The sequence below is a fragment of the Scyliorhinus torazame genome, chromosome 2 (genome assembly GCF_047496885.1).
Source record: "Scyliorhinus torazame isolate Kashiwa2021f chromosome 2, sScyTor2.1, whole genome shotgun sequence".
NCBI lineage: Eukaryota > Metazoa > Chordata > Chondrichthyes > Carcharhiniformes > Scyliorhinidae > Scyliorhinus > Scyliorhinus torazame.
Window position 1 is genome coordinate 257,325,010 of NC_092708.1, and position 20,633 is coordinate 257,345,642.

General features: G+C 50.1%; 1 long non-coding RNA gene across 2 annotated transcripts in view; it reads right to left on the bottom strand.

Annotated features, from left to right (window-relative positions):
- The window catches only part of LOC140397823 (uncharacterized), a 137,171-nt gene that overhangs the window by 113,933 nt on the left and 2,605 nt on the right, over window positions 1–20,633 (bottom strand). The window contains exon 2 of one of the 2 annotated variants that reach the window (XR_011937255.1): window positions 1,681–5,169. The exons of the other annotated variant lie outside the window; for it this stretch is intronic. This is a non-coding gene — a long non-coding RNA (uncharacterized lncRNA). Of the gene's footprint in view, window positions 1–1,680; window positions 5,170–20,633 lie in introns of those variants that run through there. 2 annotated transcript variants of the gene reach the window in all.

Sequence of the window (20,633 nt, forward strand, 5' to 3'; positions counted from 1 at the left end):
GATGCAGTGAGATTTCATCAGCTGAAGTCATTATCAGAAACGTAACATTGAATAACAATGCACATGAGATTGTGAGGACCAAGCAGACTCACATTAGAGGTAAGTGAAAATGGTGGGTCACGAAGTTTGGGTGGCGTGGGTCGCGAAGGGTGGCCAGCTGGTAAAAATGGGTTCCGGGCAAAAAAGTTTGAAAACAACTGGTGTAGACTGAGTCAATGAATGGGAGGCAGGTTTGCATGATTGACTGGGCTCTGTTCACAACTCTGTAGTTTCTTATGGCCTTGAGCCAAGCAGTTGCCATACCAACCTGTGGTGAAAGTTATTACATAAGAGTTAATTGATCAATACTTTCTCAGAAGTACAAGATTAATAAAGGTTGAGAAACATGAAACTAGCCATTTAATGCCATCAAATTGGGTTTGATTGATTAAGGTTGGAAAGCACATATGAATCCACAATGAGTTACATGTGACTATGGAGCCGCAGGCTGCAGACCTGCAGTAGACTGTCAGGGAAATAATTCTGGAAATAATCATCAGGACAGGCAGCATCTGTGGGGAGAGTAACAGAGTGAATGCTTCAGGTTTGTGACCTTTCACCAACACTGGGAAAAGTTAGAAACGTAATAAATTTTGAGCTCCACTATAAGACTTGCTCCATCTGAAAATCAACCATTCGCCACTGCTTTGTTTCCCGTCACTCAGGCAAACTAATATCCATGTTGCTACTGTCCCTCATATTCTATCAGGTTAAACACCATTCAGATGTCGTATGCGACCCTGCACTGCTCGCTGTAGGTCCGCGCATGCGTGCGGCGGACAGCTGAAGGTCCGCACATGCGCCGCACAACATGGCGGAGCCACACAGTGGGCCGGCACGGAAGAAGGTAGCCCCCCCAGATCACCACGCCTGCCGATCGGTGGCCCCCGATTGTGGGCCTGGCCATCGTGGAGGCCCCCCCCCCTCCAAGAGACAGATCCCCCCGCCCACCATCAGGACGGCCACCCCAGCCGCAACGCCGAGCTCCTGCCGGGTGGAACCATACATGAACCATGCCAGCGGGAACTCGGCCGGTCGACCGCAAAGAGCCACGGGAGCCTCTTTCAACTGCCCCCGACCGGCACCGCGCCAACCGCGTGCGCGTGACTGCCACCGATTCTCCGGTCGACAGAGAATCGCGTCCTGGCGTCGGACCTGATCGCGGGTCTGAGGCCCCATGGTCTGCCCCCACGCCAAGCGTCATTTCACCGCGGAGGCTCGGAGAATCCCGACCCATTACTTCGACCCTTTGAAGGAGGCAGAAGCGTTTGTTACAGAGCATGTACTGGGGTCAAGTTAAATGAGCTCTGTGTGGACTTGTAATGGTTGTTTCTGGGAAGGGGTTTTGTTTTGATTTAAATACTGTATTTTGAATGTATTTGTTATTTCATTGTGTATAGAGTCAGGATGGGGTTGTTTTATACAAGTGTACGGGGGGGGGGGGGAGGATAACTGATTTGTGGGGGGGTGACATTGCCCATGGGGGGGGGGTCCACAAGCTCACTTAGAGATCGGGGCACCCTTTCAAAATGGCGGCCCGATCTCTGAGTTCAGCACCCCAGTGCTAAATCAATTCTAAGTGTGGGCTAAACCGGTGAGAAACTCCCCAGGGCCCAACGAAGTCACTAAAGTGTCATTGGATAGTTTGATTTGATTTGATTTATTATTGTCACATGTATCAGTACAAAGTGAAAACTATTGTTTCTTGCATGCTGTACAAACAATCCACACCGTACATAGGGAAGGAAGGAGAGACTGCAGAATATAATGTTACAGTTATAGCAAGGTGTAGAGAAAAGGTCAACTTAATACGAGGTAGGTCCATTCAAAAGTCTGATGGCAGCAGGGAAGAAGCTGTTCTTGAGTCGGTTGGTACGTGACCTCAAACTTTGGTATCTTTTTCCTGACGGAAGAAGGTGGAAGAGAGTATGTCCGGGGTGCGTGGGGTCCTTAATTATGCTGGTTGCCTTTCTCTGAGGCAGCGGGAATTATAGATAGAGTCAATGGATGGGAGGCTGGTTTGCGTGATGGACTGGGCTACATTCACGACTTTTTGTAGTTTCCTGCGGTCTTGGGCAGAGCAGGATCCATACCAAGCTGTGATACAACCAGAAAGAATGCTTTCTATGGTGCATCTGTAGAAGTTGGTGAGGGTCGTAGCTGACATGCCAAATTTCCTTAGTCTTCTGAGAAAGTAGAGTCGTTGGTAGGCTTTCTTAACTATCGTGTCGGCATGGGGAGACCAGGACAGGTTGTTGGTGATTTGGACACCTAAAAGCTTGAAGCTCTCGACCCTTTCTACTTCGTTCCTATTGATGTAGATAGGGGCATGTTCTCCACTACGCTTCCTGAAATCGATGACAATCTCCTTAGTTTTGTTGACATTGAGGGAGAGATTATTGTCGTCGCACCAGTTCACCAGATTCTCTATCTCATTCCTGTACTCTCATCGTCTTTTGAAATCCGACCCACTACGGTGGTGTCATCAGCAAATTTGAAAATCGAGTTGGAGGGGAATTTGGCCACACAGTCATAGATGTATAAGGAGTATAGTAGGGGGCTGAGAACACAGCCTTGTGGGGCACCGGTGTTGAGGATGATCGTGGAGGAGGTGTTGTTGCCTATCTTTACTGGTAGTGGTGGGGAACTCGCCGCAGAACCGATGGGAAACTCCCTGAAACACCCACCACAAATTAACTTAGAACTTTTGGGGGAGAATCGGGCCCAGAGTCTTTGAATATAGGTAGAGCTAGAGAGATTCTTGATCAACAAGGGGGTGAAAGGTTATCGGGAGTAGATGGGAATGTGGAGTTGAGGTTACAATCAGTGCAGCCATGATCTTATCGAAGGACGGAGCAAACACAAAAGGTTAAGTGGCCTACTCTTGCTCCAAATCGTATGTTCATATAGATGACTGGGAGATAGTCGCCAATGGATGTGACCACTGGACATGGACTGCTTGGAAAAACATGGTACAAAGTCTTACAACACCAGGTTAAAGTCCAACAGGTTTGTTTCGATGTCACTCGCTTTCAGAGCGCTGCTCCTTCCTCAGGTGAATGAAGAGGTATGTTCCAGAAACATATATATAGACAAATTCAAAGATGCCAGACAATGCTTGGAATGCGAGCATTAGCAGGTGATTAAATCTTTACAGATATCTTGTCTGTTTTCTTGCATCTTTGTAGAAACTTAATGTCAGTGTCTATATGCGCGATCTTCCTGGAGATCCTCTCCACTTTGAGCCGGCAGTTTGCGGTGTCGATGGTAGCCATGATGTGGAGATGCCGGCGTTGGACTGGGGTGAGTACAGTAAGAAGTTTTACAACACCAGGTTAAAGTCCAACAGGTTTGTTTCGATGTCACTAGCTTTCGGAGCGCTGCTCCTTCCTCAGGTGAATGAAGAGGTATGTTCCAGAAACATATATATAGACAAATTCAAAGATGCCAGACAATGCTTGGAATGCGAGCATTAGCAGGTGATTAAATCTTTACAGATATCTTGTCTGCTTTCTTTCATCTTTGGAGAAACTTAATGTCAGTGTCATTGTAAGAGGCAAAGGGAAATGGGAAACCCAGCTGGCTAGAAGAGGGTCCAGAAAACATATGTCAGTGAATCCTGCACCTTCTCAACCCATTATCTTCATCTCCAACAAATGTAACACAGGCTGCCATGCCAGGGTGGGGCTCCTGGGCAAAAACAGGGTCATGTTTAACAGAGTCAACCACAAAGATGTAAACCATCATCTCATTACGTGGGAGATTCATGTTTCAAAGTACCACTTCGGAGGAATGTGAGTTAGTGAGAGGGAGAGGTTTCGGGAGAAAATTCCAGCGCCAAGGTGCTTGGCAGCTGAAGACATGGTTGCCAGCAGTGGAGAAATTAAAATTGGGGCCGCTCAAGGGCCAGATTTGGAAAAGCGCAAAGATGGACAGTTGTGGGGCTGGAGGAGATTGCACGGGGAGAAAGATAGAAGAGAGAGAGAGGAGAGGGAAGAGAGGAGAGTGTATATTTGGAAACAGGGAAGAGAATTTTAAAATCAAAATGTTGCTTAACTGTGAGATAGCGAAGATCAGAAGATGATGGGGTGATGGATGAATGGAAGTTGGTGAGAGGTAGGTGCCATGCCCAATAAATGACGGAGGGAGTGAATGTTTGTTGAAGCAGTACCAATCAAGCGGGTTGCTTTGTCCTGGATGGTGTCAAGCTTCTTGAATGTTGTTGGAGCTGCACTCATCCAGGCAAGTGGACAGTATTCCATAACACTCCTGACTTGTGCCTTGTAGATGGAGGACAGGCTTTGGGGAGTCAGGTGGTGAATTACTAGACACAGGATTCCTACCCTCTGATCTGCTCTTAAGCCACAATATTTATTTGGCTAGACCAGTTCAGTTTCTGGGCATTGGTAACCCCAGGTTGTTGATATCATATTCCTTTTCATCTTTAATATCTAGAAATCGATAGGTCTCCGCCTTGAACATACTCAGTGACTGAGCCTCCACAGCCCTCAGTGGTTGAGAATTCCAAAGATTCAGCACCCTCTGAGTGAAGAAAGTCCTCCTGATCCTAGTCATAAATAGCCACCCATTTATTCTGAGACTGTGTCCCTTGGTTCTGGACCACCAGCCAGGGGAAACATCCTCCCTGCATCTACCCTGGCGAGCCCTGTAAGAATTTAATTTGCTTCATTGAAATCATCTCATTCTTCAAAACTCCCAAGGTACTGCCTCCTCATAGGACAAGCCTGCCATCCCAGGAGTCAGTCAGGTGAACCTTTGTTGCAATCCCTCTCTGGCAAGTATGTCCCTTCTTGGGTAAGGAGACTGAGATTGTACACTTATACTCCAATTGGGCAGCACGGCAGCACAGTGGGTAGCACTGTTGCTTCACAGCTCTAGGGTCCCAGGTTCGATTCCCGGCTTGGGTCACTGTCTGTGTGGAGTCTGCATGTTCTCCCCGTGTGTGCGTGGGTTTCCTCCGGGAGCTCCGGTTTCCTCCCACAAGTCCCGAAAGGCGTGCTGTCAGGTGAATTGGACATTCTGAATTCTCCCTCTGTGTACCCGAACAGGCGCTGGAATGTGGCGACTAGGGGCTTTTCACAGTAACTTCATTGCAGTGTAAATGTAAGCCTACATGTGACAATAAAGATTATGATTATTATTATTAAGTGCGGTCCCACCAAGGGTCTACACAGTTGCACCAAGACATCTTCACTCCGATAATCAAATCCTCTTGCAATAAAGGGCAACATACCATTTGCCTTCCTAATTGCTTGCTCCACCTGCATGTTAGCTTCCAGTGACTTATGAAGTAGGACACCTGGGTCTATTCCCACTCTCTCACCAGTTAACAAATACTGTTTTTTCTACCAAAGTGGATAACTTCACATTTGTTCCCCCGTTGGACGACACGGTGGTTAGCACTGCTGCCTCATAGCTCCAAGGTCCCAGATTCAATTCCAGCCTCGGGTGAATCAACATAGAATTTACAGTGCAGGAGGCCATTCGGCCCATCGAGTCTGCATCGGCTCTTGGAAAGGGCACCCTACCCAAGCCCACACCTCCACCCTATCCCCATAACCCGGTAACCCCACCCAACACTAAGGTCAATTTTGGACACTAAGGGCAATTTATCATGGCCAATCCACTTAACCTGCACATCTTTGGACTGTGGGAGGAAACCGGAGCACCTGGAGGAAACCCACGCACACACGGGGAGGACGTGCAGACTCCGCACAGGCAGTGACCCAAGCCAGGACTTGACCCTGGGATCCTGGAGCTGAGAAGCAATTGTGCTAACCACCATGCTACCGTGCTGCCCAGAATGTCTGTGTGGAGTTTGCACTTTCTCCCCGTGTCTGTGTGGGTTTCCTCCGGGTGTTCCGGTTTCCTCCCACAGTCCAAAGATGTGCAGGTTAGGTGGATTGGCCATGCTAAGTTGCCCCTTTGTGTCCAAGAATGTTAGGTGGGGTTACTGGGTTACGGTAATAGGGTGGAGGTATGGGCTTAAGTAGGGTACTCTTTCAAGGGCCGGTGTAGACTTGATGGGCCAAATAGCCTCCTTATGCACTGTAAATTCTATGATTCTAATATTCTATCTGCCATGTTCTTACCCACTCGCTTAGTTTGTCTAAATCCCCTTGACATAACAAGATGAAACCATATGTGCAATTCACATCTCCTATTGTTTGTGGATTTACCCAAAAATCAAAACCCATGGTTCTCTTAGACTCACTGTCTTCAAGCTTGAAACTTAACCAAGAGGGCAACCGATAAGCCAATTTCATCATAAGTAGGTGTGAATGGCTACTATCTATTTACCACTGTGTAGCAATGGCTTCAAACTTCAAATCGTTCTGGGTGGACAACATAAGCATTGCTTATGCGGTCATCTGATCAAATCTTTCTTCAAATAACCACTTACTTACTCCAAGCACTGGGGAGAAACCAGTCAGTCTGCAAACAACACAGTAATAAACAGCAGCAGCAAAGGCAGTAACAAATTCGGGCTCAGACTCATTTAGGTACCTCCTGGTACAAAATTTCATTTGGAGGATGCTTCCGATATTCCCGATGGCGCCACCATCATCCTTGCTGGAGAGGATCCTTTCCTCCTGTTTGGGGTTGAAAGAGGGTAGTACGCCTGTCATATTGTTGCTAACTTTTGGTTGGTTCAATTGGCTCTGTTTTATAACCTTTGCTCTCGAGTCACCAGGTATCTTTATGATACCGTCACGAGGTTCAAGTTCAAGTACTGATCAATATCTCAATACACCGATTAGTAAGATTCAAATCAAAGCACATTTATTATACATAGTAATCGCTACTCATGCACAAATTCTACTTCTAAGCTACTTCTACAACTAACAGGCCTATACTTAGCTTCGGACTGGCCCACCAGGTCAGGGGAACAAATGGCCTTTCGTTCGGGTTCCGAGTTTGCGGGATTCAAAGCTGGTATGGATTGGTAGCTAGGAGCGCCTATCTCGTAGCGAGCGTTGACTTAAAACTTACTGTCTCTTGGCGGCAGCTGCACCGGTCACTGTCAAGGGTTGGTTCGCGTTGCTGAGTGACCCGGTCAAGAACGATTTGAACTTGGGGGCTTAACTTTATAGTCCCCAGGGGCTTCCCGCCTTTCGGGGCGGATCCTGTACCTGGTTCCAAGTGATTGGACTTTGTTCCAATCGCTTGGTTCGATTTCTCCAATACTGGAGCGGTTCCCTGATCGATGGGCGGTCTTGAGGTGTCCGTTAACCTCTTTTGTGTTGGCTCCTGCTGGCGCCGAGGAGTCTGGCTTGGCTTTGTTTGTCCCAAATGTTTCGATTGTACCTGGGGATCGCTCATTAGTATGTAGATGGCTGCTTGTATCGATGCTGACTGAGCTTTTGCAGAGTTTAATACGCAGTCAACTTGCACCTGCTAATTTCTGCCTCTGTTGGCTGAATTTCCTTGCAGCCTTTGCTGTTCTCCATTTTACGTCGGGAGTTGGCCAACCCAGGTGGCTACAATATATGGATGGATTTTGGGGGAGGATCGGGTCTCGGAGGAAGGGCAAATGGGAGGAGGATGTGTGAAGTGAGACCTCTCGCAGGGTGAACACCATGTCATCGTGTGCGAGTGTCTTGATAGGGAGATATTAGGAACTTGGGTCCAGAAATGGGGTCCAAGATGCAGCAAGCAATTTAGGGGTTAAACAGACTGAAGGAAAAGACTGTTAGCAGCAGAGCCAGAGGGATACGCCCACAGCCTAAGTTACTTTGTCCCATCAATGGAAGGTTAGTTGCATATAAATGGCATAGTTGGGGTAGCACGATGGCACAGTGGTTAGCACTGCTACCTCACGGTGCAGTGGTTAGCACTGCTGCCTCATGGCGCCAAGGACCCAGGTTCAATCCCAGTCCCGGGTCACTGTGTGTGTGAAGTTTGCACATTCTCTCCATGTCTGCATGGGTCTCACCCGCACAACACAAAGATGTATAGGATAGGTGGATTGGCCACGCTGAATTGCCCCTTAATTGGAAAATAATAATTGAGTATTCTTTTGTCTAAACGGGAGTGGCAAATCGGCCATCATAACATGAATAGGTTCAAGCCTGGAAACCTGAGGGAGAACCGTTGTTTGAAGGAGTGGGCAGAGCTTAGAGAGAGAGCGATGGGAAATGCTGTTTGAACAGTTACAGGAAAGGCTACGGAATCGACCAGGAAGGTCATGAAAGTGGCCACCGAGGCAGACTTGGAAAAATGATTCTGAACAAATGTCCCTAACAGAAGAAAAGTGCTTCGTAAAGCACTTAGCAAGTATTGCCTTTGTTTGTTTGTGGGACAAGAGCTGCATTTTCATGTATAGTGGTAACTCGTGTGTTAAGGTTAAGAAACTGCATGTAATCCGTTAGTGATCGCTGAAGTAAAAGTTTAAACATGGTTTTCTTTTAATAAAGTTTGTTTATAAAATAAAACCCTATTGCTTATATTATCATTCCCAGAACGAATCGATCTTTCTGCACAACATTAAAAACGTTACGCATCTGGTTCAGTATCTTGGCCATTGTTGGGCTCTGAGCAGGAATCCGTAACAGCGAGGCTGAGCCTGATTCAGCTCAAGGTTGTGTTTAGGGTGCATCTCACTAAAGCCAGAATGAGCCGCTTCTTTACGGGGCTTGTGAATAGGAACGAGCACATGTTCTGGTCCTGTTCAAAACTTGAGGGTTTCTGGATCTCTTTTTTGAGCACCATGTCGGCGATCCTGAACACTGAGTTGGAGCCCCGCCCTCTGGCGGCAATATTTGGGGTTTCGGATTTGCCGGAGCTGCAGACGGGTGCAGGAGCTGATGTTCTGGCCTTCGCATTGTTGGCTGCTCGGAGGCACATCCCATTGGCCAACTCTCGATTTAAAATGGCGAACGGCAAAGGCTGATGGGAAAGTCAGCCAACATAGACAGAAACCAGCAGCTGCAGGTTTGCTGTGTATTTACCTCTGCAAAGGCCAGACAACATCGATACCAGCGACCATCAGCATGACAAAGTAGCAGCCACCTGCATACTGATGAGCAATCCCCGGGAACAATAAGTAACATTTTGGACACACAAAGCAAAGCCAGACTCCTCGGCACCAGCAGGAGGCAACACAAAGGAGGTGAATGAGCACCTCAAGACCGCCCATCGATCAGGGAACCGCTCCAGTATTGGAGAAAATTGAACCAAGCGATTGGGACAAAGTCCGATCACTTGGGACCAGGTACAGAGACCACCCCGAAAGGCGGGAAGCCAATGGGGACTATAAGACTTAAGCCCCAAGTTTAAATTGCTCTCTCTTCAGCTCTCTTCACCTCTGCGTCCTGCCCGGGTCACCCAGCAACACGAACCAACATTGACCGTGACCGGTGCAGTGACTCCCGACAAAGTAAGTCTTAATTCAACGCTCGCTATGAGATCGGCGCTCCTAGCTACCATTGCGTACCAACTTCGAATCCCGCAGACTCAGAACCCGAACGAAAGGCCATTTGTTCCCCTGACCTGGTGGGCCAGTCCGAAGTTAAGTATAGGCCTGTTAGTTGTAGAACTGGCTTAGACGTAGAATTTGTGCATGAGTAGCGATTACTGTGTATAATAAATGTGCTTTGATTTAAATCTTACTAATCGGTGTATTGGGTTATTGATCATTACTCGGACTTGAACCTCGTGGCGGTATCATAAAGATACCTGGCGACTCGAGAGCAAAGGTAATAAAACAGAGCAATTGAACCAAGGAGAAAATCAGCAACATTATTTGGCGACATCCTGACGGGACCCGATCTAGAAGTGGCATAACCACTCCGGGAGAACCCAAGAATTTGAATTAGAGATCCAATTGGGAACAGAAAACCACAAGCGTTCAAGCGGTTCTGATCAATACACATAATTCGGAAGTGTGTGTACGCATGCGTAACTAACAGGGCGATAACGTAAAACTGATAGATTTTTTGTTGCGACAAAACTGTCGGGAGTTTGTATATCGGAAAGTAGCGAAAGCCGTACCCGTATTTACAGCACCGCCTTAATACCCCTGTCCCAAATTTGAAGAGCAGCATTCGGAAAGGAAAGATGGCAATGCAACGCCTCATGAACCCAGAGGAATTTGCAGTCGCAGTAGAGTGGGACAATGTCCCATTTGGGAGGAAGAGATCAGGAAATATCTCAAAGGGAAAGGATGGCCCCTTTGGAATGAATTCTGTGACAACGAGGAATCAGGCCCCGGGAGTATAGGACATACTTGGTGGGAGAACCTGAGCGAGATCCACAAAAAGAGCTTAGGGAAAGCTCGCAAGCCGATGGCAATCGTGTACTGCTTGGCACAATTGCGAGGCACAGAGTAGGTCGTTAGGACGCTCCAGAAAGAAGTAGAGGGCATACATCGAATGAATAAGGTCGATGTAAGCGAGGTAGAAAAAGAGAATTTAGAATTGAGAAGGAAGTTGGCAGCAAAAGATGGAGAGGTGGAGGATGCCAAAAGGGCACACCAGTCTTGTCTGGCGCACTTAAGCAGCTTCCAGTCCCAATATGAAAAGGCCTATCAGGACACGCAACGTGCAGTCCTGGTACGTGAAGAAACAGAAAAGCAGGCAGAAGCATTGCAGAGACAGTGCAGCGACCTAAAGGCAGCGTTAAGAGCACTCCGTGCTGCCACCACAGAGCAAAGACAAAGCATGCTAGATCACGCAAAGTGCCGGAAGCAGATTGCAGAGCTGCAATCGCTGCTTTCAGTTCAGAAAGACTTCCAGGAAACCTTTGGAGCGAAATTAGATCAGGAAGACGGCCCTGATTGGGAAGAATTGAATGAAACAGCGCAGAGATATGTTCAGGGAACATGTGCGCAGGGAAAGCCCCAAAAGAGGAAAGTGCCCCAAGCCCCCACAGAGCAGATAGTTCAGGCTCCAATGAACCCAGTCGCCACCCATCGCACAGCCACATCGGACGATGCGGAATTTCTGTACACCACCCCCTTAACAGTGACCCAATTACGGGACGCGTGCGATAAGATCACACCGTTCCTCCCCACCTCAGACCCCCACCATTTCTTTGCCACAGTAAAGCATCAGGCGACCATGTACGGCCTGGATGAGCGAGAGCATGTAAAGCTCACAGTTTTAAGTTTAGATCCTTCAGTAGCAGCAGTCCTTCCTGACCCACAGAATGTAGGAGGCACCCTTGCAGAAATGCATACTGCGATCCTGGATGCGATCGGGTATAACCGGGGTGACCCCGTAGATGGCCTCAACAAATGCAGGCAAAAGAAAGCCGAGCACCCCACAGCGTTCGCTGGGCGCCTGTGGATCCACTTTGCAGCAGTCTTTGGAGACTTAGACCATGCCCATTCGTCCCCAGACAACATGGCCAAATGGACCCGCACCCTTATCTCCCATGCCACAGAAACAGGACAGAAAGCTTGCGCGAGTTATGATCCCTCAGAGGAGGCCCATAACGAGAAGTAGGTAGTGAAAAGGTTGTCCCGCGCTTGGGAGCAATCTATACAAAGCAAACCCGCAGTTAAGAATCCCGAAGAAAAGCAGGCCGACGCCGATATACAGGCAGTAAAAACACACCAGAACCCCGCATGGGTAAATGAAGGAAAGAACAGCCCCCCACCCAAGTCACAGGAGTGTTACAACTGTGGTCAGTTGGGACACTTCGCAAGAGAGTGCAATGCCCCTAGAAAGCCACAGAGAGCCCAGCAGACGGGCACTCTGAGTAAGAAGAAGACAGAGCCCATTCATAGTGTTAGCGCCCGTTCAGATCAGACGGACCTGGCCGGAATGGACTGACGGTGTTCGGGCTCCCCCAGTTGGGTCTGCGACACCCTTTGGGATAGGTCCGGATGACCGGTAGTTGCAGCGAAAATTCGGGGACAGCCCATCGAATTTCTCCGGGACACAGGAGGGTCCCTCACCACAATAAATTCCTCCACCATGTTCCAAAAAGATACGTGGCCCACTACAGCCACCATCACCCTCAGCTGCTTTACAGGCCACTCACAGCAGGGACACATCACAGCCCCTGTACCCATTCAAATCGGCAACATCACCACCAAGCACCCCGTACTTTTAGTTGATCTGCCCCACACAGCAGAACACATTCTGGGAATCGATTTCATGAATTCCCACAATCTTTCATTTGATCCAGTCAACCAGTGTGTCTGGAAAATGGCAAAATCCGCAAGAGCCCCCGCAACGCTCAACATAGGAGAGTACGCGAACAAAATTAGCGCAGTAGGCGAATTTTGGTTCAACCCGACCACGCTTAGTACGGACAAGCAGGTTAGGGCAGTTCTGCAAAAGAACAGGGCAGCATTCGCGACCCACAAACACGACTGTGGACGGGTGACTGGCTCCGTACAAATAACAGGACCTGACCCTAGACCCTAAAAACAGTATAGATTTCCTCAAGAGGTAGAGGGAGAAATCTCAAAGGTAATAGAAAGCTTATTAGAGCAGGGCGTACTTAGATCAGTAGCCTCCACTAATAATGCCCCGGTTTGGCCAGTGAGAAAGCCCGATGGATCATGCCGACTGACCATCGATTACCGGGAAATCAATAAAATCACCCCCGCAGCAGCCCCCACAGTAGCCACAAGTCCCGAGACCATGCTCAAGCAGGGGCTCAATTCCCGATTCTTTACGGTTTTGGATGTCAGTAATGGATTCTGGTCCATTCCATTGGCAAAGGCGTGCCAGTACAAATTTGCTATCAACTTTAAAAATCAGCAGTACCGTGGGCATGCCTGCCACAAGGCTTCCACAACTCCCCCTCCATTTTCCACCGACAGCTGGAAAATGGTTTAGCCAAATTCTCTCGCCCCGAATGTCTGGTCCAGTACATAGACGACCTACTACTGCAGACAGATACCAAGGAAGAGCATATTGAGCTTCTGTCTGAACTCCTGGAACTCCTACACTCAATTGGTTGTAAAGTCAACCCCAAAAAGGCCCAGATTTTGGAAGATAAGGTGATATATTTGGGAACAATTATCACACATTGTAAACGCGAGATCGAGCATAAAAGGATTGACTCGATTGCCAAATTGCCCCTTCCCCAGAACGTTTCAGCCCTCCGGTCGTTTTTAGGACTGGTTGGCTCCTGCCGAAACCACACTGACGGTTTCGCCAGCAAGGCAGCACCCCTTGGGAATGGCTTCCGCAGCATACGGATGCTGTGGACTCTTTAAAACAGGCACTCATAGCAGCCCCTGCACTACAAGTTCCAGACCCGCTTTCCCCCTACGCTATAGAGGTAGCAACCACAGACCGCACCCTTTTGGCCGTGCTCCTCCAGGAACGGCACGACCAGTTAAGGCCCATAGCTTACGCCTCCAGAATTTTAGATGCTGTGGAGCAGGGATTTTCAGCCTGTGAGAGGCACCTGCTCGCAGTATTTTGGGCAGTTCAGTATTTTTCGTATATAACCGGACTGAACACCATCACAATTCTCACCGAACACACCCCCACCCAACTTTTACTGGACGGACGACTCAAGGACGGTACAGTAAGCCAGATTAGAGCAGCTAGATAGACCCCCCTCCTGCAGGGACGGGACATCACTGTTAAACGGACAAAGACGCACGCCTTTTAGCCGACAACTTAACAGTACCCCCCCCCCACTTCCGGTTGCGGCGATGACCAGCTAAGCCGCACGTTTTGGTGGCTCCAGCTCGGACGGACCTTCGGGCTCTTTTAAGAGCTCCAACGGGGAATTTTTTCGGGACGAAACCCGGTGTGGGGTGAGACAACAGGGAGTCTCCTCCAGCGAAAAAGAAAAATATCGGCGGCGGCGGCCAGATCTCGGAGAATCCTCGAGGACAGGGGCAGAAGGAAAAAAGGAGCAAGATGGCGGGGGAGGGAGCCCAGGCGGCATGGGGACCGGACCAAGACGAATTTTTAAGACGGTGTGTGGTGCTGCTTAAAAAGGAGGTGCTGGCCCCGATGCTACAGGCAATCGAGGGGCTTAAGGAGACACAAAAGACCCAGGAGATGGAGCTCCGTGTGGTGGAGCAGAAGGTGACGGACAACGAGGACGAGATCCTGGGCCTGGCGGTCAAAGTGCAGACGCACGAGGCGCTCCACAAAAAGTACATTGAAAGGATTGAAGTCCTAGAGAACAGATCATTGAGAAAGAACCTCTGGATCCTGGGTCTCCCCGAGGGAGTGGAAGGAGCGGACGGCGGGGCTTACGTGAGCACGATGCTATGCTCGCTAATGGGAGCTGAGGCCCCCTCGGAAGTGGAAGGGGCCCCATCGGGTCCCTGCGAGACCAAAGGTAGGAAAACCACCTAGGGCGATGTTCGTGCGATTTCACCGCTTCAATGACAGGGAGGTGCTTCTGAGATGGGCCAAAAAGGTACGAAGTAGTAGATGGGAGAATGCGGTGGTACGAGTGTACCAGGATTGGAGTGCGGAGGTGGCGAGAAGGAGGGCGAGTTTTAATCGAGCCAAGGAGGTGCTACACAAGGTGAAGTTCGGGATGTTGCAGCCGGCGCGACTGTGGGTCACGCACCCGGAGAGGCATCACTACTTCGAAACGGCGGAAGAAGCATGGACCTTCATTAAAAACGAGAAACTGGATCAGAACTGAGGGACTGATGTTGGAGGGGAAACGACAATGCTGATGTATATAGAGATGTAAATTGGGGAGGGGGGGACACTGCGAAATGTGGGCGCCGGTGGGGGGGAAGAAGAGACATAGGCGGGGTATGGGGAATGGGAGTGGGGCGGCAGAGGGAGCTGCGCCACGAGGGGCGGGACGGCTCTAGAGAACACGGGGTTTATTTTTCTTGTTCCCGCGCCAGAAAGATGTTGGCGGGAAGATAGGCGCAAGGTGGATGGGAGTTCCCCACCCGGGGGGGGTCAAGGAGAGGGGGGGATAACTGGGTTGCTGCTGCAGAGATCGAAAAGGAACTGGTAAAAGAAAAGGTGGTCGGGGCGGGAATGCGCCGCCTGGGAAACGGGTGGGTGCGCTGAACCGGGACGTGGGACTGGCCCAGAGAGGGTGATGGCTAGTCGACAGGGGAGGGGGGCAGGCAGCCCCCCCAGTTCGGCTGATCACGTGGAACGTGAGAGGCCTAAATGGGCCGATTAAGAGGGCCCGAGTGTTCGCGCCCGTAAAAGGACTGAAGGCAGACGTGGCCATGCTTCAGGAGACGCACCTGAAGGTGGCGAACCAAGTTAGGTTAAGGAAAGAATGGGTGGGACAGGTGTTCCACTCAGGGCTGGATACAAAGAATAGAGGGGTGGCCATACTGGTGGGGAAACGGGTGTCATTCGAGGCTAGGAACATTGTAGCAGACAGCGGTGGCAGATATGTAATGGTGAGTGGCAGACTGCAGGGAATGGGGGTCGTGTTGGTTAATGTATATGCCCCGAATTGGGATGATGCGGGATTTATGAAGCGGATGCTGGGACGTATCCCGGACCTGGAGGTAGGAAACCTGATAATGGGGGGGGGATTTCAATACTGTGCTGGACCAGGGTTAGATCGGTCTAGATCTAGGACCGGAAGAAGGCCGGCAGCGGCCAAGGTGCTTAGGGGGTTTATGGACCAAATGGGGGGAGTGGATCCGTGGCGATTTGTTAGGCCGAAGGCCAAAGAGTTCTCCTTCTTCTCCCATGTCCACAAGGTGTACTCCCGGATAGATTTCTTTGTTTTGGGAAGGTCACTGATTTCGAGGGTGGAAGGAACTGAGTACTCAGCTATAGCTGTTTCAGATCATGCCCCACACTGGGTGGACCTGGAATTAGGAGAGGAGAGGGGGTAGCGTCCACTCTGGCGACTGGATGTGGGATTATTGGCGGATGAGGGAGTCTGCGGAAGGATGCGGGGATGTATCGAAAGGTACCTGGAGGCCAATGACGACGGGGAGGTCCGAGTGGGAGTAGTATGGGAAGCACTAAAGGCGGTGGTCAGAGGGGAGCTGATCTCCATCAGGGCCCACAAGGGGAAAACAGAGGCCAAGGAAAGGGAAAGACTACTGGGGGAGATTTTGAGGGTAGATAAAAAATATGCGGAGGCCCCGGATGAAGGACTATACAGGGAGAGGCGATGACTCCAGACGGAGTTCGACCTGTTGACCACAGGGAGGGCGGAGGCACAGTGGAGGAAGGCACAGGGGATGAGATATGAATATGGGGAAAAGGCGAGTCGCCTGTTGGCCCACCAGCTGCGAAAGAGGACAGCGGCGAGGGAGATAGGGATGAAATGGGAGCCACGGTGCGGAGAGCAGGGAAGATAAACGAGGTGTTTAAGACCTTTTACGAGAGACTATATAGGTCCCAACCCCCGGAGGGAAAAGAGGGGATGCAGCAGTTTTTGGACCAATTAAGGTTCCCGAGGGTGGAGGAGCAGGAGGTGGAAGGCCTGGGGGCGCCAATTGGGGTGGACGAGGTTACCAAAGGGCTGGGGAACATGCAGGCAGGGAAGGCCCCGGGACCAGATGGGTTCCCGGTGGAATGCTATAGAACATATGTGGACATGTTGGCCCCGCTGCTGGTAAGGACCTTTAACGAGGCCAGAGAAGGGGGGACCCTACCCCCGACAATGTCGGAGGCGACGATATCGCTAATCTTGAAGCGGGATAAAGATCCGCTGCAGTGCGGGTCCTATAGGCCTATCTCACTGCTAAATGTGGACGCCAAGTTGCTGGCAAAGGTGCTGGCAACGAGGATAGAGAATTGTGTCCCGGGGGTGGTGCACGAAGACCAGACAGGGTTCGTAAAGGGGAGACAATTAAATGTCAACGTGCGACGGCTATTAGGGGTGATAATGATGCCCCCAGCAGAGGGGGAGGCAGAGATAGTGGCGGCAATGGATGCAGAGAAGGCATTTGATAGGGTGGAGTGGGAGTATCTATGGGGGGTGCTGAGGAGGTTCGGGCTCGGGGAGGGGTTTGTCAGCTGGGTTAAACTCCTATATGGGGCCCCAACGGCAAGTGTGGTCACAAATGGGCAAAGGTCGGAGTATTTTCGACTACACAGGGGAACAAGACAGGGATGCCCGTTGTCCCCATTACTGTTCGCGCTGGCAATTGAACCACTGGCCATAGCGCTGAGAGACTCCAGAAAATGGAGAGGGGTGATTAGAGGGGGAGAGGAACACCGAGTGTCACTCTACGCGGATGACCTACTGCTGTATGTGACGGACCCAGTGGGGGGGATGACAGAGGTCATGCAGATATTGAGGGAGTTTGGAGATTTCTCGGGATATAGGCTTAACATGGGAAAGAGTGAGCTTTTTGTGATACACCCTGGGGACCAGAGTAGAGGGATAGATGGCCTACCGCTAAGGAGAGTGGAAAGAAACTTCCGATACCAGGGGATTCAGATAGCCAGGAGCTGGGGAACCTTCCCCAGCCCAGCAGACATATACTCGGACAGCCTCTATGTCTACAACAGCCTCATGGAATTCCTGCCCCTGTGGAAAGCAAGAGGATTTGTTTCCGCAGACGGAAAACCCCTCCCCTCAGCCCCATTGCTCCGGCACATTTTAGAGAGAGCACAGAACAGGACTTTTGGGATAGTCAAAGTTCGTAGTCACCATCGTTCCTCCCCCCCTGGAAATGTAAAAGCCGACGCACTGGCTAAAGCAGGTTCCAGGCATGGATACTTTTGGACAGCCCCCAAAAGCGCACCAGTGAATGCAGTTCAGGTCTCGCAGACAAAGATTGAGGATCTAGTGGAGGCCCAGAAGCAGGACAGCAATCTCAGGGAGATTCGAAAAGGAAAGTATCCAGCACCCTATGAGAGATTTTAAAATGCTCTGACCACACATGGTGGTGTGGTGTTAAAAGACACCCTTTATGTGGTTCCTGAACAGGACAGGAATCAACTGATTTGTTTGTTCCATGACGGTCATGGACATCAGGGAATCGATCCCACTACAGCCCACCTCAAGCAGCTTTGTTGGTGGCCGAATTTAAAGGAGGATGTAAATCACTACATCGAGAATTGTCTTATCTGTGCCCAGAATAATCCGGACAGATATGCCAAAAAGGCTCAACTCAGCCACACCCGACCCGTTAATGGCCCCTGGACTAACCTCCAGATCGATTTTATAGGACCATTGCCCCCTTGCAGGAATGGTTATAAATATGTACTCGTGGTGATAGACACGTTTACGAAATGGGTGGAAACATTCCCAGCCAGAACAAACACGGCAAAAACCACAGCCAGGATTTTGACCCACCACATCTTTACAAGATGGGGACTCCTCCTCAGCATTGAATCCGACCAAGGTTCCCATTTTACGGGACGTGTCATGCAGATCACCCTCACGATATTTGGCATCACCCAAAAATTCCACATAGCATATCACCCACAGTCGAGTGGTATCGTGGAGCGCATGAATCGGACCCTAAAATCCACCCTCAGAAAATGGTCCAGCAAAACAACACCACTTGGGACTCAGTCCTCCCTTTTGCACTGATGTTTTTGCGAAATACAACTTCAACTTCCACAGGTTACACCCCACACACTCTCATGACCGGACGCTCCATGAAAGGCACAGAATTTTTATTAGGTTTAGACTTGACCAGCCCCGAAGTGACGGCCCTCACACACGAGAAAGCCGTAGAGCAATTAGTGGAAAATGTTAAAACGGCTCAGCTAGCAGCCGCAGTAAAATTGGGCACAAGAAAGAAACAGAGCAAGGCCTGTTTTGACTAGACAGTGCATGCGACTGAGTTCAGTGTAGGACAGCAAGTCATGCTCTCCGTATACAACCCCAGCACATTCCTGTCACCAAAGTACTCGGGTCCGTACTCCATTGCGGACAAAGTAAGCCCTTCTGTATACAAGATAAAGTATCCCAACGGTAAGACTATGTGGTTCCATATCAATCAGCTGAAGGCATATGGAACCCAGTCTAACCACTCACACGTCATGCTCGACGCAGCACACCACACCCCGCCCACAGACAACGTAACTCTACCATCCCCCAACACATCCAGCCCAGCCACGGACTCGACCTCGACTCCACCCGAAATATACACTCCGCCCCGGAACGCCCACCGACTGCAGCAGCAGAGACAGCGACTGTGACTCGGATGATAGCCACAGCACGCCTCCCTACTATCCCCATGCAACAGGACCCACACCCAGCGAATCTGACCACGATTCGAGTGATCCCTTCATGATCACTTTCCTAAACAAACCCCACCACTGACCACCGACCTACCATGACGACCCCGATTCCGTCCCCACACAACAAGACACCACCTATTGGCACAGAGACAACTCATATAGACTCGTCCGAAACGACGAGAGCGACCCCAAATCATACCATGCAGCCCTATCAACCTTAATACATTCAAGAGTTTGGCATCCGGGAGAAGATGACGACCTGGAGTCTGACTCCCAAAACGAGAACCCCTTTGCGACCCTGTTCGCAACCGATAACTGAGGTGTCCAGATGACGTTTTAAAGGAATCGCTTGGGAGAAATGGTGTCCTTTCTGATGGAACCTGCCGCATGTTTTACGTGGTTTGTAAGTTTGTTAAATGTTGTTTGTCAGACCGCAACATTTTTTTCACGGCCCCACGCCTTCTCGGCCGAAACCTCTGAGGACTTGCCCACAGAGACTCGCTATTGGCCAGACGCTAGTTCAGAGGAACTAGTTTGTCTGCAGAGACGTGTAAAGGTCCCAGACGCCAGTTCAGCGGAACACGTCTGTCGACGGAAACCCAGACCCCCGTTCGTAACTGCTCTTCTGGTTCAAGGAAGGAACCAATACGGCAGCCCCACCACGATGACTACATTTCTTGCCCCTTCTTGTCGGTTGTTCAGGCAGTGGAGAAACGGCTTGGGACCCGCCCTGCCTGGGGACCCCCCCCTCTGGTCAACTACGCTCGGGTAGGGGAGACATTGCATTGGTAGCCGTCCTACCTGGGGACTCCATCCAACTCTTACCCGTTGCGGCCCATACGCACCTCATTTTGGAGATTTTAGTTCAAAAAGTTTTAGTTTGTTTCAGGTAACCCTTAGGTTGCCAACCACATGCTATTTAAACATGAAACATTTGGATGGTAGATCGCACAGTCTGCGAGACGGCTCGCACTGGTTCATTATTTGAAAGTGTGTCTTGTCCTAAAATTCGGTTTTGGGAGAAAAAAAAATGAGGGAGTCAAACATAGTGACCAATTATAAAGGGAGCAATTGGCACTAAAGGACAGGCAGGCTATCATACGAGATGTTAAACCAAGATAGTTACAGACACTATACTTGATTCCACAGAACTCCAGAAGCTCCAGGACCAGAGAAGAGAAAAGAGAAGGGAAAGAGGAAGCACCATGAGGACTTCCTTCGGATGGTTCATCATCACAATGGACATTTGGTTGCACGTGAACGCAAACCCCATGACCTCAAGCCCCCCAGCCGTTAATGATTCACTACCCCACAGTACCCAGAGCCCAGTCACCAGCGACACCACACCATCTTGGTGTGACAGGTTTATAACCTGGTATTCACTGTCCTACGTAATAGAAACCTTGTTGGTATTGGCGATACTCTACTGCATCGTGCAGACTATGCGACTAAGAAAATGGAGAAGGAGAGCCTACCGTGCTCGCACCCCGGTAT